At 45.8% G+C, this 17,033-nt stretch overlaps 4 pseudogenes; all 4 read right to left on the bottom strand.

Annotated features, from left to right (window-relative positions):
- Positions 1-2,319: 2,319 nt before the first annotated feature.
- Positions 2,320-2,439, bottom strand: LOC131592526 (5S ribosomal RNA; annotated as a pseudogene).
- A 6,491-nt stretch (positions 2,440-8,930) lies between these two features.
- On the bottom strand, positions 8,931-9,049 carry LOC131592540 (5S ribosomal RNA; annotated as a pseudogene).
- A 302-nt stretch (positions 9,050-9,351) lies between these two features.
- LOC131592541 (5S ribosomal RNA) lies at positions 9,352-9,471 on the bottom strand (annotated as a pseudogene).
- A 286-nt stretch (positions 9,472-9,757) lies between these two features.
- On the bottom strand, positions 9,758-9,889 carry LOC131592525 (5S ribosomal RNA; annotated as a pseudogene).
- Between the last annotated feature and the right edge of the window lie 7,144 nt (positions 9,890-17,033).

Genomic DNA, 17,033 nt, shown 5'->3' with positions numbered 1-17,033 from the left:
TAGCTTCCGACGCTTCCGGCGTCAGCTGCCAGCAGGCCGGCCCTGCCCTAGGCACCAGACTTGCCTCCGGCAACCCTCTTCAGCGCCAGGCGCGCCACCTTCTCGCCCTCACTCACTCGCCACGGGTACCGCACGCACCCACCACCACACCGGAAGCCGCAGACGCAACTAACACCACACCGGCCACACGCGGCACAAAAAGCCACACCAGCCAAGGCACACAAGGCCCACAACCACGCATGAACTCGCCCTCCTCCTCCTCCTGGCCACGGTGGCGCAGGCAAAAGGAGAGGCTTTCCGTCCGGTCGCCAGCGCACAGCAAGATAAGGCCAACAGCACCCGAAATTCCCGGGCGCTCTCCCATCTATCATAGACGGGATCGGGACTTCTCAGGGTGCTATGGCCGTAGGCACCACACTTGCCTCCAGCAGCGCTCTCCAGCACAAGCCACCACCTTCCCGCCCTCACTCATTCGGCATGGGAACCAGAGGCACCCACGACTAGCCCGCAACCTGGAGTTGCAACTAACAACGCACAAGCCACGCAGGCAAAAAAAAAAAAAAAAAAAACCCACACCCGTAAAGGCACGCAAGGCCCAGAAAGCACGTAACACTAAAGGCATACAAGCCACGCGTGCCCACGCTTTCCTCCCCTTCGCCAAGGCTCCGCAGAAAAAAAAAGAAGACAACTTTCATTCCCGCCGCCGGCATGCAGCAAAAACAGCCTACCGGCAACCTGGTTTTCCATGGCGGTCACCCATCCATGTAAAAACCGGGCACCATCCTGCTTAGCTTCCGACGCTTCCGGCGTCAGCTGCCAGCAGGCCGGCCCTGCCCTAGGCACCAGACTTGCCTCCGGCAGCCCTCTTCAGCGCCAGGCGCGCCACCTTCTCGCCCTCACTCACTCGCCACGGGTACCGCACGCACCCACCACCACACCGGAAGCCGCAGACGCAACTAACACCACACCGGCCGAACCAGGCACAAAAAGCCACACCAGGCAAGGCACACAAGGCCCACAACCACGCATGAACTCGCCCTCCTCCTCCTCCTGGCCACGGTGGCGCAGGCAAAAGGAGAGGCTTTCCGTCCGGTTGCCAGCGCACAGCAAAATAAGGCCAACAGCACCCGAAATTCCCAGGCGCTCTCCCATCTATCATAGACGGGATCGGGACTTCTCAGGGTGCTATGGCCGTAGGCACCACACTTGCCTCCAGCAGCGCTCTCCAGCACAAGCCACCACCTTCCCGCCCTCACTCATTCGGCACGGGAACCAGAGGCACCCACGACTAGCCCGCAACCTGGAGTTGCAACTAACAACGCACAAGCCACGCAGGCAAAAAAAAAAAAAAAAAAAAAAAAAAAAATAAAACCCACACCCGTAAAGGCACGCAAGGCCCAGAAAGCACGTAACACTACAGGCATACAAGCCACGTGTGCCCACGCTTTCCTCCCCCTCGCCAAGGCTCCGCAGAAAAAAAAAGAAGACAACTTTCATTCCCGCTGCCGGCATGCAGCAAAAACAGCCTACCGGCAACCTGGTTTTCCATGGCGGTCACCCATCCATGTAAAAACCGGGCCCCATCCTGCTTAGCTTCCGACGCTTCCGGCGTCAGCTGCCAGCAGGCCGGCCCTGCCCTAGGCACCAGACTTGCCTCCGGCAACCCTCTTCAGCGCCAGGCGCGCCACCTTCTCACCCTCACTCACTCGCCACGGGTACCGCACGCACCCACCACCACACCGGAAGCCACAGACGCAACTAACACCACACCGGCCATACGCGGCACAAAAAGCCACACCAGGCAAGGCACACAAGGCCCACAACCACGCATGAACTCGCCCTCCTCCTCCTCCTGGCCACGGTGCCACAGGCAAAAGGAGAGGCTTTCCGTCCGGTCGCCAGCGCACAGCAAAAAAAGGCCAACAGCACCCGAAATTCCCGGGCGCTTTCCCATCTATCATAGACGGGATCGGGCCTTCTCAGGGTGCTATGGCCGTAGGCACCACACTCGCCTCCAGCAGCGCTCTCCAGCACAAGCCACCACCTTCCCGCCCTCACTCATTCGGCACGGGAACCAGAGGCACCCACGACTAGCCCGCAACCTGGAGCCGCACCTAACAACGCACAAGCCACGCAGCCAAAAAAAAAAAAAAAAAAAAAATAAAAGCCACACCCGCAAAGGCACGCAAGGCCCAGAAAGCACATAACACTAAAGGCATACAAGCCACGCGTGCCCACGCTTTCCTCCTACTCGCCAAGGCTCCGCACGAAAGCTAGACAACTTTCATTCTAGACGTCAGCAGAAAGTAAAAAAAAAAAGGCCTACAGCACCCGGTGCTCCCAGGTGGTGTCCCATCCATGTACTAACCGGGCCCGACCCTGCTTTGCTTCCGAGAATTTGATGGGATCACGCGTCCTCAGGATGCTATGGCCGTAGGCACCACAAACACCCTCAGCAGCGCTCACCTTCCCGCCCTGCCATACACCTGCACAAACACACCCATCAGGCACCAGGGCTGCCCATGGCAACAGCAGAACTGACAGCCGGCCCCAACACCACACAGCACACACAAGGCACACAAAGCACAAAAGCCTCAAGAAGCAAGTCACACAAGGCACAAAAGGAATACAAGCCAGGTGTGTCCTTGCTTTCTTCCCCCTCGCCAAGGCTCCTGTAGCAGTAGGGCATGGCAGCTCAGAAGACTTTGGGATGTTACGGAAAGTTAGTAAACCCTCTCTTTATAATATGGTAATGACCCCTGCAATTAGCCAATAGCACCTAGCTGTGATGAAAGCAGATGGGAGTAGCATAGTAACCCTAGGTTATAAACTGTTAAATTCCCCTGCAATAAACACCATTGATGTCTCATTGGTTATGGTCCGTGTGGCCAAGGTGAGCCACCGTGCTCGCTTCTGAAGCAGGGTGTCTGCCTTCCTTGAAAAGCTACATATGGTGCCGAAACCCGGGAGGAAAAGCGGGATTCAAACCCAGAAAGCAAGGATTCCCTGAAATACAGAAGCAGCGGCCAGGACAGCTGGGCGGAGGGAGAGGTCCCTGCATCCTGAACGAAGATGGAATTGTTGATAAAGTTCGTATCTGAATTATATAAGCAGTGGGGGGTTGATTGTAAATCTAAGGATTTTACGCTTGCTGTTTGTCCTGGGGTGACTTTATGATACTGGTATCCCCAATCGTCTGGTTTATGTTATATATTAAGTTCTGCACCTTTAAGACTGGCTCTGAGAGCAAGAGAGGGGGAAGAAGAAGCGCGTAGTTTGTGTTAAAGAAAAACATCACTCCCACACATCTCGCTCCTGGACTGTGGTGTCTGCAGCACAGACAGACAGCGGGACAGAGCTTCTCTCTGGTTTTTAGTTAGTTTTAGCTAGCTGAGGCAGAAGAGTTCCCTGGACCTTTGTTTTTTCCCTTTTTTCCTGGATCTGTGCAAGCCTGCTCTGGACTGAAAAACACCCAGCCAAACCCCAGGAGCTCACGCCTGTGGCCCACTGGGGCCTGGGCCTCGGCACTTTCCAGCGCCGGAGGGACTGATAAGAAACTGAGCGAGCCGTTCACCACATGAAAAGGACTTTTCTTCCTAGATTTGCCATCCCATCGAACAACAAGAGGTTTTATTATTTAATGTTACTCAATTTCTGTTAAATAAACAGCTTTTTCCACTTCTTTCCAAAGAATTTTTTTTTTTTTTTTTCTTTTCCCAGACCAGAAAGTGAGGAGGGGCATTTCCCTGGGGAAATCCCCATTTGGAGTTTTCCTCCCTAATTTGCCCTAAACTAGGACACTGTTACACAGCTTTTGCATATTGGGGTCATAAATCAGCTTGTAAAGTTTATCCACCCTAAGGTGTGGGACAGATGTACTAAAACCCTTGCCAAAGAAATTTGGGGAGCGGCAAGGAACTGTATGTTGGCCACCCTGAAATTTGGGGTCAGAGCGGCCACTCAGATTTCACAGCCCCCAGACGGGAAAAGCTCAGCTGAGCCGGGGGGGGGGGGTCCTGGGAGTCCCCTCGGTCCCCAAATCCTTGTCTGCTCTCAGAGAAACAACGGATAGCAGAAGATTTTTCGAAAAAGTTAACAGAAGAAGCCAGAGGTGTGGCAGAGAAAGTAAGAGGGGAAACATCTCCCCAGGGACTTGAAGATGGTGCTGAGAAAAAAGTTACGGAGCGGAAAAAAAATGTCTTTAACAAAGAACAAAGGCTGGCCTTGAGAGATGGGCACAGTTGGGTATGAATGCTAACTGTGAAACAGAGAAGCACAGTGCCTGTGAAAATTACAGGCCGCATAGCTTTCTCAGTCTTGCCTGAGAAAGTGGCCTGTGAAATCTTAAGGAAGATTTAAAACAATCCTCAGAGACAGAAAACAGCCTTGCAGGTGCTGTTTGTCTGTTCCTTGTTTTCTTTGCAGGAGAAGGTCGAGGGGTGGTGTGCCCCACTGACAAATGATGGTAATGTATTAGTTTGCTAACCAGTAAGAGTTTCCTTTCTATACTTTCCATGTATCAGTCTATAAAAAAGACCTGAAGTAATAAACTAAGAGAAATTCTCCTGATTGACTCCTAGAGAGTCTGTGTCGTTTCTTCTCACCGTTCCCAAGCGAACGACAGTTGGGAGGTTGAAAGAGACAAGAAATGTGGAGAAGAATGTGGGGAATGGGTACAGAGAGATTGGAATGCAAAGGGAGGGAGAAGAGGGGAGAACAGAGGGCAGAACAGGGCCTGGAGTGAAGGGCGGAGTGAAAGGTGGGGTGAAAGGCGGAGTGGAGGGTGGACCCAAAGGCAGGGAGAGCCAGGAGGGAGGGAACAGCCTGCCCACAGGGGTGGCAGGCGGGGCCAGAGCCCAACAAAAAAAGGCACGGGAAACAGGAAGTAGCCAGCCAGTCGAACTCTGACTCTGAAGGAGATACTAGCGACAAATGGTCAGAGCCCGAGTCCTCAGAAGAAGAAACAATACAAAGAAACAAGAATACCCCCCTCCACATTAAAAAAAAGAACCGAGAGAAGATACCCCTCTCACAGACTGGGGTCAGATAAGAGCAGAATGTGCCACCTGGGTTGCCCCAGATGCATTAGTATTCCCAGTTTGGGTGTCTGAGGGGGGACAGAGAGTTTAACAGCGAGAGAGAAATTGTTCCTCTCTCTCCATTTTTCCTCTCTGCGAGAGTAAATATAAGAGCAAAGCTGCAGAAACAGAGCGGGCAGTTCACCCCCCCCGGCTCCCTCTCTAAGAAAAAGCACCGGGATAATACCCAGTTTGTTACAAAGTCATGATTTATTGGGTTTTCAAAATGTTTTTATATACCCTTTTAGAGTTAATTTTGTGTTTTAAGTAATTATGAGTTTATGCAGTTGCAGTTTTTAGGATTTTCTAGAGAAATTATTGTGATTCTTTGAAAGTTTAAAAAGCCCCTTTTCAAAAAAAGATGTTTAAAGTAAATATTAACAGAAGTTACCTTGCAATAATTAGTTTTAAAACCTAAAGTTAAAATATGGTGTGATTTACAGCTTCTAAGAAAACCTTCCAATTAATGTTATCTACAGAAGAGATTTGTGGTTTTAAAAAGTGTTAATAGAATTAAAAATAGTCCAGTTTTATTATGTTTAAGCTTGAATGTTTTTAAGTTAAGTTGTATAACTTGGATATTCTTTTAAAGTTAAGTTTTGTTATTTTCTTTTGTCATAAATAATTATTGTTAGGTTAAAATATTGTTTAATTTTTTTATGTTTTATTGGAGACACTTGTCTAAACTACAAAGTATAGTTATTTTTCTTAGAGAAATGAAGATGACTACAACTGAAACAGCTGTGATAGAACACTGATAAACACCTGCTTGTGGATAGAAGTGAATGCAGTCTGTGACACCCTTGACTTCATCGGGAGTTCTACTGGGTTGTTGCAATCTCTGCAGTTTCGTTTGTTATAGCTTTTTTATTTTTTAGTGTTTCCAGAATTTTAAAATGTACCATTGCTGAGGATCAGCTGCCATGGGAGAGGCTTCAGAGTAAACCAACTGCTGCATGGTTTAATTGGTCTGGTACGTAAGGCTTCTGATCATTTGCTTTGTCCAAATGCATTTTAACAGTTTGCTGTGCTGTAAGCATCTCATAACTGCTGCTATTGAGAACCTTATTCTAGAAATATGTTAAGAGGCATCTTTCCAGTTTAAAGCCTAAGGCCCTGGCCAAGCCTTGACTTTACCTGGACAGAATGTTTGCCAGCAGATCCAGATGTTTTCTGTACCAAATCAGTATTTGAGTCACTTTTTGACTCAGCAATTTGACCCTATTAATATGACAGCTGGATCAATTTTAAAGTGAGCTTGGAGAATCATTTCCGGAGGTGATTATCCAATCCTTCACTGATGATTTTTTGTTTCTGTTTGTTTGTTAACTATGAGATGCTGGTGCAGTGTTTTAGTAATTAACAGTAGTTTTATATTACATATGTTATTAATAATGTTTATGATTTAATTGATTTTTAACTGCTATAAGTTCTTACTAATTGTGTATATAGTTTTGTGTTAATGTTGAACAGAAGTACATCTCATTTTTATTTTTTTTAAGAAAACGGGGGAGATTGATGCCCTGAAAGCATTTTGATTAGTGTAATTCATTAACTTCAAGGAGAGAAGTGCCTGTGTTTTGTTGGCAGGTTCAAAAAGGTCACCTGTTCATCTGACCAGACTGTCTGTCTCTGAACACATGAGATCCAGTGAACAGAGAAGTCACCACACAGCCTTGGTACTCCAGACATGGATCAAAAGTGGACCTGTCAGGACACAGTTGTGTCTGAACACTATACAGACAGCTGCCAACAGAATTTTTATGTCGTTATTATGATGTGTCTCTACCAATTTTTCAGTTATCCTTTGTTTTAAGATTTAGAAAGATCTGAAGAACAACTTGAACATCAAAGCCCTCAGTCACCGATCAGCTGCCAGCTGACATCACGGGAGCAGTGAACATTCCAGGACTGAATCGTGTTAGAGAAATTCTGTAAAAGATCGGAGAAGTGTAGAGACTCCATCTAACTGTATATAAAGCAAATTGTAGTTGTGTGTTTACCCTTTCAGCAAATTGCTTTCACGCTTAGACTACATATATACTAGAGCACGTGTGTTAAAAGTAGTTAGATAATAGTTTAAGGTAAAGTGTTTAGCCTGTGTAATAATTGTTATGTTAGTATAAAGTATAATTATTTCCCCTTCAAGAGGTAGTGTAAGCATCTTTGAAAGTTCATTTAACGTTAAAGTTTTACCTGTGAGTTTGCAAGTATGGTGTCATTTACATGGTAAACTGCTTATAGTAATTGTGCTATTTATAGTCATGACCAACTGTCTGCTAACTAACATCCAAAAGTGACAGAACACATGGGTCACTCTGGTACATTGAACTGGCCAAAAGTCAATGTGTTTGAGCCCAGCCACCAACCCAGGCAAAGACTACTGCCACCAACCAGGGTACTGGTTTTGTGGCTATTGGGGGTACAAAACAATAGTCCTGAGTTACAGGTGAGCACCACCAAAAGCAGACGAGTTTCTGCAAGTAACCTGGGGTCTGGCAGGCTGTATGTGTCTCAGTTTCAACTCCATAGGGCAAGTGTTTTAATAGTCTAGCCCTTGCATTTATACCCAAAGCTTTAACTCCTCTGTTGACTTTTGTGTATTAGCTGTTATCATCCCCAGGGTCCTATACCACTCCAGAGAAGAAGTGAACCAGTACCTTGAGTGAGCAGGCTGCCTTCAGAAAAGGGAGCTGCTGACAGGACTGTCAATAGCAATGCTGCTTGGCTTGGGAGCGACCGATGCAGCCACGGGTGTCTCCACCTTGGTAACCCAGAGTCGGGGTCTCTCTCAGCTACAGATGACTGTAGATGAGGATCTACAGAGAATTGAGAAATCCATATCCTTTTTAGAAAAGTCAGTCTCCTCACTCTCTGAAGTTGTTTTGCAGAACAGGTCTCGACCTTCTATTCATGCAGCAAGGAGGCCTCTGTATCACCCGGAAAGAAGAGTGCTGCTTCTATGCAGACCACACCGGAGTAGTGAGAGACACCATGGCAGAGCTACGAGACAGGCTGTCTCAACGGAAGGCAGAGAGAGAAGCTCAGCAAAGCTGGTTCCAATCTTGGTTCGACCAATCTCCGTGGCTGACCACCCTGGTGTCTACCCTGATTGGACCAGTTGGACCAATCTTTAGACCATGTATTTTAAATAAGCTTGTGTCCTTTGTTAAGAGCTGACAAGAAAAAGTTAACATTCTGCTTATAGAAAGGCAACAGATGCTCTAAAAATACACTTAGGTACCGCATGCGCCTCCTATTTACTAATGAAAACTGTAGTATCCATTTTATAAGCTTTTAGCTTATTAGTTAAGTATAGTGTATCCTATATTTTACTTAAGTTTATATTCTTCATTTTTAAAACTTTCATAATATAGATAAGTTAGACAAAGTGTTTAGAGATACGTATATAGAAAATAACATTAGAATTTTTTAAAACTAATATGCCTTATATTCTATCAAATTAGTTATTCATAGAGAGAGGGGAATATGTTGTAGTCTAGGGCATGGCAGTTCGGAAGACTTTGGGATGTTATGGAAAGTTAGTAAATCCCCTTTCCGTAATATGGTAATGACCCCTTCAATTAGCCAATAGCACCTAGCTGTGAAGAAAGCAGATGAGAGTAACATAATGACCCTAGGTTATAAAATATTAAATTCTCCTGCAATAAAACGCCATTCTACGCCATCCATCACATTGATGTCTTGTGAGTAAATGGTCCGCGTGGCCAAGGAGAGCCACCGCGCTGGCTTCTGAGTTAGGGTGCTCGCCTTGCTTGAAAACCTACAGGCTCCACACCAAAACAAGGCAACTTTCATTCCAGACGTCAGCACAAAGCGAAAAAAAAAAAAGGCCTACAGCAGCCAGTATTCCCAGGAGGTCTCCCATCCAAGTACTAACCAGGCCTGACCCTGCTTAGCTTCCGAGGTCAGATGGGATCGGGCCTTCTCAGGGTGGTATGGCCTTAGGCAGCACCAGCACCCTCAGCAGAATTCTCGAGCACAAGCCACCACCTTCCCGCCCTCACTCATTTGACACGGGAACCAGAGGCACCCATGACCACCCCGGAACCTGGGGCTGCACCTAACAACACACAAGCCACACCACGCAAAAAAAAGCCACATCAGGCAAGGCACGCAGGACCCAGAAAGCACATAACTCCAAAGGCATACAAGCCACGCCTGACAGCGCATTCCTCCCCCTCGCCAAGGCTCCACACCAAAACAAGGCAACTTTCATTCCAGACGTCAGCACAAAGCGAAAAACAAAAAAGGCCTACAGCAGCCGGTATTCCCAGGAGGTCTCGCATCCAAGTACTAACCAGGCCCGACCCCGCTTACCTTCCGAGAATCAGACGGGATCAGGCGTCCTCAGGATGGTATGGCCGTAGGCACCACAAGCACCCTCAGCAGTGCTCACCTTCCCGCCCTGCCCCACACCCTCACAAACACACCCATCAGGCACCAGGGCTGCCCATGGCAACAGCAGAACTGACAGCCGGCCCCAACACCACACAGCACACACAAGGCACACAAAGCATAAAAGCCTCAAGAAGCAAGTCACACAAGCCACAAAAGGAACACAAGCCACGCGTCTCCGTGCTTTCTTCCCCCTCGCCAAGGCTCCGCACCAAAACAAGGCAACTTTCATTCCAGACGTCAGCACAAAGCGAAAAAAAGGCCTACAGCAGCCGGTATTCCCAGGAGGTCTCCCATCCAAGTACTAACCGGGTCCGACCCTGCTTAGCTTCCAAGAATCCTTCCAAGAATCAGATGGGATTGGGCATCCTCAGGGTGGTGTGGCTGTAGGTGCAGCACACTCACCATTTCTTGCTGAGCCGCCACCTACTTGTCCTTTTCCACCTCTTCACAGACACACCACGTGGGAACCAAGTCCACGCACTAGCACTCCGGAACCTATGGCCTGACACGATGGCATGTAATGCATAAAAGTCACAAGAGCCACACTAAAGATGGCAAAATGGGACACATCCTATGCCTACCAGCCCCCTCAGCCCTTCTCCAAAGCTGCCAAAGCAAAACAAGGGACTTCCCGGTCCATCGCCAGCACTTAGCAAGAGAAGCCTGCAACACCCAGTATTCCCAGACGGTCTCCCTTTTTCCATGATGACCACAGAAAGACTTCCCCTAAATTAGACAGCAAATAAAAAAAAAAAAAAAAAAAACAACAAAAAAAAAAAAACAACCAAAGAAAACGTCAAAATCAGCCTCTGTTCTCTATGAATACTCGGTCTTGCACATGGTTTACATCTAGGTGCTTTTTTCCAGGCTGTGATATGGGGTTTAATTAGTGTGTGGATTTTTCACCTTTCACTGTTTGATACGTTCAAACAATATACTACATTATAATGGTTTCCCTATGTAAAATCTTATAGTTATGTTGGAAAAGACCTTATAGACCATTTTGTTCCACCCCTTACCATGGGCAGAGACACCTTCCACTATCCCAGGTTGCTCCAAGCCCTGTCCAACCTGGCCTTGGACACTTCCAGGGATGGTGCAGCCACAGCTTCTCTGGGCACTCTGTTCCAGGGCTTCCCCACCCTCACGATGTTATAAATGACTTTCAAATTTCCAAACATTCAATCTAATTGATTGATAATATACTTTTATGAATTGAATATAAAATAATAAAATAACACAACTTAGTAAAAAGGTACCATTTAATAGATATATTATGATATACATTTATTTTTATATATATATGTGAATATAATTGGACAGTGTTAACAAATGTTTAAGGCATAAGCAAAACTGACTGGGGTACAGGGGGTGTTTCTCACCCCACTTCACGTACAAAAAAAAGCACTTCAAGCTAAACTTATATACTGTATGGTTATACATATTCATTAATGTTTCCCTTAAGTTTCCTCCTATTTCTGATTTTTCTGACTTTATGTCACTTTTCTTCATGGCGCATGCCTCACTTGTTGTTAGTGGGTCTTTAGTCTTCTTTCGGTGGTCTTTTGGCGAAGGCTTCTCCTCTTCCTCATTGTCCTTTGGATAACCTTACAGGTTTGTGCATGTGTACTAAGCATTGTGTTATGTTAGTCTACTAATTAGCCTTATATTTACTAATCTTAAGGCCCAATGCCTAAATTCGTTCAAATTTTGGTCCATCTCAAGGCCATTTTGGTCTTGAGACGCCATTTATCTTCTAAACTGTATCCTGTACCTTAATTTTGACATGTAACATCTGCAAAAGTGGTACATCTGCTTTATAACACTGATTCTTCATAGTTTCTAATAATAACTTTAATAACAGTTACAATTTAATTAGCACAAATCAATTCCATTTATTACACAATAATGAATTTCTTTCTAATAGCTAATGTAAACCTGCTCTCTTTTAGTTTACAGCCATTCCCCCTTGTCCTTTCACTCCATGCCTTCTCCCAAGTCCCTCTCCAGCTCTCCTGGAGCCCCTTTAGGCCCTGGAAGGGACTCTGGGGTCTTTCTGGAGCCTTCTCCACGTGAACACTGCCAGCTCTCCCAGCCTGGCTCCAGACAGGCTGCAGCCCTTTAAGCATCTTCGTGACCTCGTCTGGACTCACTCCAAAAGCTCCACATTCTTCCTGTGCTGGGGGCTCCAGAACTGAAAGCAGCACTGAGGGTGGAATCTCATCAGGACAGAGCAGAGGCCCAGAATCCCCTCCCACGTCCTGCTGGTCACACTTGAGATGCAGCTTAGGATGTGGCTGAGCTTTCAGGCTGTGAGTGCACATTACCCAGACATTCTGAGCTTCTCATCCACCAGCACCCCAAGTTTTTCTCCTCAGGGCTACTCTCAATCTGTTCGCCCTCCACGATGTGTTTGTGCTTGGGATTGCCTCAACCCAGGTGCAGGACCTTGCACTTGGCCTTTTTGAACTTCACCAGGTTTGCAGAGACCCACCTCTCCAGCCTGTCCAAGCCCCTCTGGATCACAACCCCTATATAAGCACTTTGTAGTTAGTGTCAGTACACGCCACATCCTAGCAGAGGCAAGAACTGGAATTATCCACTTTAATGAGCATGGACTTTTTTGCCTCAGCTGAATTCCACATTCATTGCACTATTTTTGAAACAAAGGCAGAATCCTTTCATGGATTGCCATAGTGAGTAGCATTTCAATGGCACAGCAGCACCATCAGGTGCAAGGCACAGAGGCTGGAGGTATGGAGGGTGATGTATTCAGCTGGGATAGTTTTCCCCACATGGTTCTTTTACAGGAGTTGAATCACTGCAGATTATGCCTGGCTGAAAGGAAACAGTATATTCTGTGGTGTTTAAAGATGTCACACTCATCGTAGAGCTTTTACAAACCAGTGAGTCAGCAGGAGGAACACAATGCTGGTTCCAGCTATTGGGCAGTTACTTAAAACAAAACAAATAGAAACAAACACAAAAAAACAAAACAACCCACTTGTGAATTCAACAGATGCAGTGAATTCCCTGCTTTGCATAGGCTAAAGTGTTTGCACAGAGGAAAGGGGCACTTTTATTAACATAAAGGTCACTGCAGTTCAATTCTTCATTTGAATGAATTATTCAGTATTTCCTTTTAATCTCTTTAAATGTGGTTGTCTGTAAACAAATTCTGAAGATGCAGGGAAAATCAGACAAGCAAAAGGCATGTACAATGATGGAAAAGAAACAGAACTGACAACTTTTGGGTGCACAAGGAGCACAGCCAGATTTTAACTCAATGAAGGAATCACACATGAGAACTCAAAATGCCATCTGACTTCTTCAGCCCTTCTCATAAGCGTCTTGCCTTCCCCATGCATGAATGACTTATTGCAGATGTGTTCTGCAGTGCTTAGAGAATGGAGGGGCCTGTCATCTACAAAACCCATCACTGAACCCACTAGATATCCAGGTCCCCAGGTAAAATAAGATAAATTTACTCAAGATGGGATTAGAACACAGCCCAAGTTCTCCTAAATCCATGTGTTTTGTGTTTCCCAGTGGTGTTTCAAAGCCTTCAAAGCTGCTGTCTACTTAGAAAGACTGGTTTTGTGTAATTAGGTATAATGTCAATACCAGCTGTAACTAACTGCTTTATATTGTCAGAATATTGAGATGCTTAGCTTCTTTCAAGAAACTGTAAACCTGAAGTCACCGTAGATGATGTGGCAAAAGGTAATTACACAAAGCTCACTGGCACAGGTCTACTCCCTCCCTCTCTGTATATCTATAAAAACTCAGAATAGACTTGGAAGGACTCTCTAAACATAAGTGGAACATAAGAAATCACGTTTTTCATTTTTCCATACAGATTAATTCATATATGCAAAGACAGAAGCTCCAGAGCTGTACATCCAGCATCTGGATGTTTGAGCTCTGGAGCCAGCTAAAAATCAAAATAGTGGAAAGGAAAAAAAACTATCACAGCATCTTCTGATTAAGAATTTTCTGTGCACAGACTTTTAATTTTCACCAACTCATTTTTCAGTCACAGCTATTTGAGGAGTGCTTTGAGCAGCCATCTCATTACTGATCTTTGTAGCTTATTCTTTTGCAACATCTGTCTTTATTTGCATTTAATTGGCCTGATTGGGTGATGGTCTCACTCTAAATCTTCCCTTTGCTGGTTCTGGGTCTAAAACACTCTTCACTTTTAGGCAGCCCTATTTAGCCAAAACCTGGAACTAACATCTCTTCTGGTTAAAGGGAACACTCTATTTCCAGGAATAACTACATGCTTTGTTTTCATCTAATGAATTCCTGGTGTTTAGTTACTAAAGCCCTTGGGTTTTATTTGCAGCCCTGCCTAAGCACAGAGATAAATCTAAATCCAAGATTCATGTCCACTATAAGCTGCTCCTGATGGAGAGTTATTTAGGCTTGGTACTTTGATCCTGAATCGGTTCTCCTCAGATTGAGAAGAGGGTGAAATAAATTTTTTTAAAGTATAAAACAAGCTAAAATTGTAGAGATTTGCTCATTGCTAGTCTGAGCTTGTTAGCAAAGGAGGGTCTTCCAGAAAACTTCTTATGAACTTTTTAGTTCTTGTGTGCCAGAGAAATGTCCTATTTTCTCAGAACCCCTCTTCCTTGTAACTACAACTTATTCCCATGGCAATGGCACCAGCCTTTTCTTTTTTTTTTATAGTTCACAGAATTTTTTTTTCTCTGAAACAGAAAACCACATTGCAAGTTGATCACCCTTGTGTATGCTTGAGTCAGATTCAAAAATAAAGAAGGGACAAGTTCAAACCCAAACAATGACATGAAAGAAGGCTCCCCAAGACAGAGCTGGCTCACAATCAACCAACTTCCAGTCACATTTCAGAGAAAGACTTCAAGGGGACTTCTCTCAACCATATTTGGTGCTACTGTACTGGCTCTAAATTGTTCTCTCCTTAACTCTTTGCATAGAAAATAACAGATCCAGAAATACCCATCTGTAGTCACCTTTTCCTCCTCAAAATACTCATGTCAGTGCTTTCCTGACAAAGGAAAGAAGGAATAGCAGAGAGCAGCCAGGAGAGGGGTGGAACTCTGACTCCAGTTCAGGATAGCAGCCTGATCCTGAGCCTAACTTCAATCACCTGGATAATTACCTTTCTCCTTGTCCTGGGGTGACTTTATGATACTGGTATCCCCAATCGTCTGGTTTATGTTATATATTAAGTTCTGTACCTTTAAGACTGGCTCTGAGAGCAAAAGAGGGGGAAAAAGAAGCCGCCGTTTGTGTTAAAGAAAATATAACTCCCACACATCTCGCTCCTGGACTGTGTTGTCTGCAGCACAGACAGACAGCGGGACAGAGCTTCTCCCTGGCTTTTAGTTAGTTTTAGCTAGCTGAGGCAGAAGAATTCCCCGGACCTTTGGTTTTTTTTTTCCTTTTTCTTGGATCTGTGCAAGCCTGCTCTGGACTGAACACCCAGCTAAACCCCGGGAGCCCACGCCTGTGGCCCACCAGGGCCTGGGCCTCGGCACTTTTCCAGCGCTGGAGGGACTGATAAGAAACTGAGCAAGCCGAGCTACACACCACATGAAAAGGACTTTTCTTCCTAGATTTGCCATCCCATCGAACAGCAAGAGGTTTTATTATTTAATATTATTCAATTTTCTGTTAAATAAACAGCTTTTTCCACTTCTCTCCAAAGAAATTTTTTCCCTTTCCCGGACCGGTTGGTGGGGAGGGGCATTTCCCTGGGGAAATCCCCATCCAGAGTTTTCCTCCCTAATTTGCCCTAAACTAAGACATATACAGCTTTTGGCGCCCAGTGCGGGGCGAGAGAAAGTGGAAAAACCTGTACTGATTGTTGGTTGTATTTTTGGTTGTATTTATTCTGTGTTAAGATAAAGCAGTCAGTAGCCATGTTGTTTGGATACATAATATCTCTCGGGGTGGAAGCCTTCATGTCGATCTGGTCCCTAGAATTTTTTGAGGTTTTAATACTTGTCTTTTCCCTCTTTCACAATAGAGAGGCATGGATTAGAATGGTTATTGTGCTGGGCTTGGTGATAATTATTTGTAGGAAGTTTATAGAACTACTGAAGTTTCTGTCAGGTATGTTTGGCTTATGGTTTCTTCGCCCGACCCTGCCTCCCAGTCCCAGTAGCACATTTTGGGAGTTTATTGGTAATTGTACCCAGTTTGTTAGAGGAAGAGCAGGGGATGAGGCTTTTCAGCCTTTTCTTTCCTTTTTCTCCTTTGAATCTGTTATGTCCCTCTTTGAGAATATCCAGTTTCCCCTGAGTGTTAAGGATACTACTTTCCTGGTAGTTCAGCTGTTAAGCTTCCTCTATACGGCCTGTAACTTCTCTAGAGTGAGGGCTGAGATATCCAGAGGAGCCAATGAAACCCCTGTCCCAGAAGTAGGCTCAGGTGTGAAAAATCCTGAGTGGAGTAGAGAATGGGAAAGAATTGGCCGAACTCTGGAGGAATTTTCTGATTCCCCAGCCTGGGAATTTTCACGTGAACAAATTCAGAACCCAGATGAAGTAGGAAAATATCTGGAAGAAAATTGCTGTGATGATTCTAAGAAGAAAAATTTCATTGCAATAAGCTGGGCCCTAGTGTATGCTTATCGCACGCTGCTAGATACTGTAGGGCAGGCAGATAAATCAGCAGCTACCCCAGTCACTCAGGCTGCAGCCAAGTCAGCAGCCAAACCAGACAGTGAGCCTAAGCCAGCAGCCAAACCAGACAGTGAGCCTAAGCCAGCAGCCAAACCAGACAGTGAGCCTAAGCCAGTGGCCACACCAGACAGTGAACCTAAGCCAGTGTCTGTTGCTCCTACCACGAGAGGTATGAAATTCAAAACCAAAACCGATCGGCCAGTAGATGATGATAATGGCGATGAGGGGGAAGGACCCTCAAGACCAGCAACTGATCAGAAATCAGAAGGCGCTGGTGAACCTTTCTCCCTGAAGGACCTTCGTGGCCTGAGAAAAGATTACACTCGACGACCTGATGAATCTATAATTAGTTGGTTAGTCCGTCTGTGGGATGCTGCAGGTGAGGCTACAGTTCTGGATGGCACTGAAGCGAGGCATCTGGGATCCCTGTCACATGATCCGGTTATCGATCAAGAAGTGATGAGGGGGGCTGACCCTTACAGTCTCTGGGAACGGGTCCTAAGAAGTGTGGCACAAAGATATCTGTGTGCAGACGATCTCTATATACAGCAAACTCGTTGGAAAACCATAGAACAAGGGATTCAGCGCTTGAGAGAAATGGCAATAGTAGAGATTGTCTTCGTGGGTGACTTAGGTACTAGAAATCCAGATTTGGTGCCATGTACATCTGTGATGTGGCGAAAACTTGTTCGACTTGGGCCACAAGAATACGCTTCTGCTTTAGCAACAATGAAGCGGGATGACCGAGAGGAGACTGTGCTGGATATGGCGAAGAAACTTCGAACATATGCAGATACCGTGCATGGCCCCATGCAGGCAACAATTGCAGCTGTGAGAACAGATATGCGAAACCTCCAAG

Source organism: Poecile atricapillus, chromosome W (genome assembly GCF_030490865.1).
Source record: "Poecile atricapillus isolate bPoeAtr1 chromosome W, bPoeAtr1.hap1, whole genome shotgun sequence".
Classification (NCBI taxonomy): Eukaryota; Metazoa; Chordata; class Aves; order Passeriformes; family Paridae; genus Poecile; species Poecile atricapillus.
The sequence above is the reverse complement of the archived record's forward strand: the minus strand, read 5'-3'. Positions and strand labels throughout refer to the sequence as shown.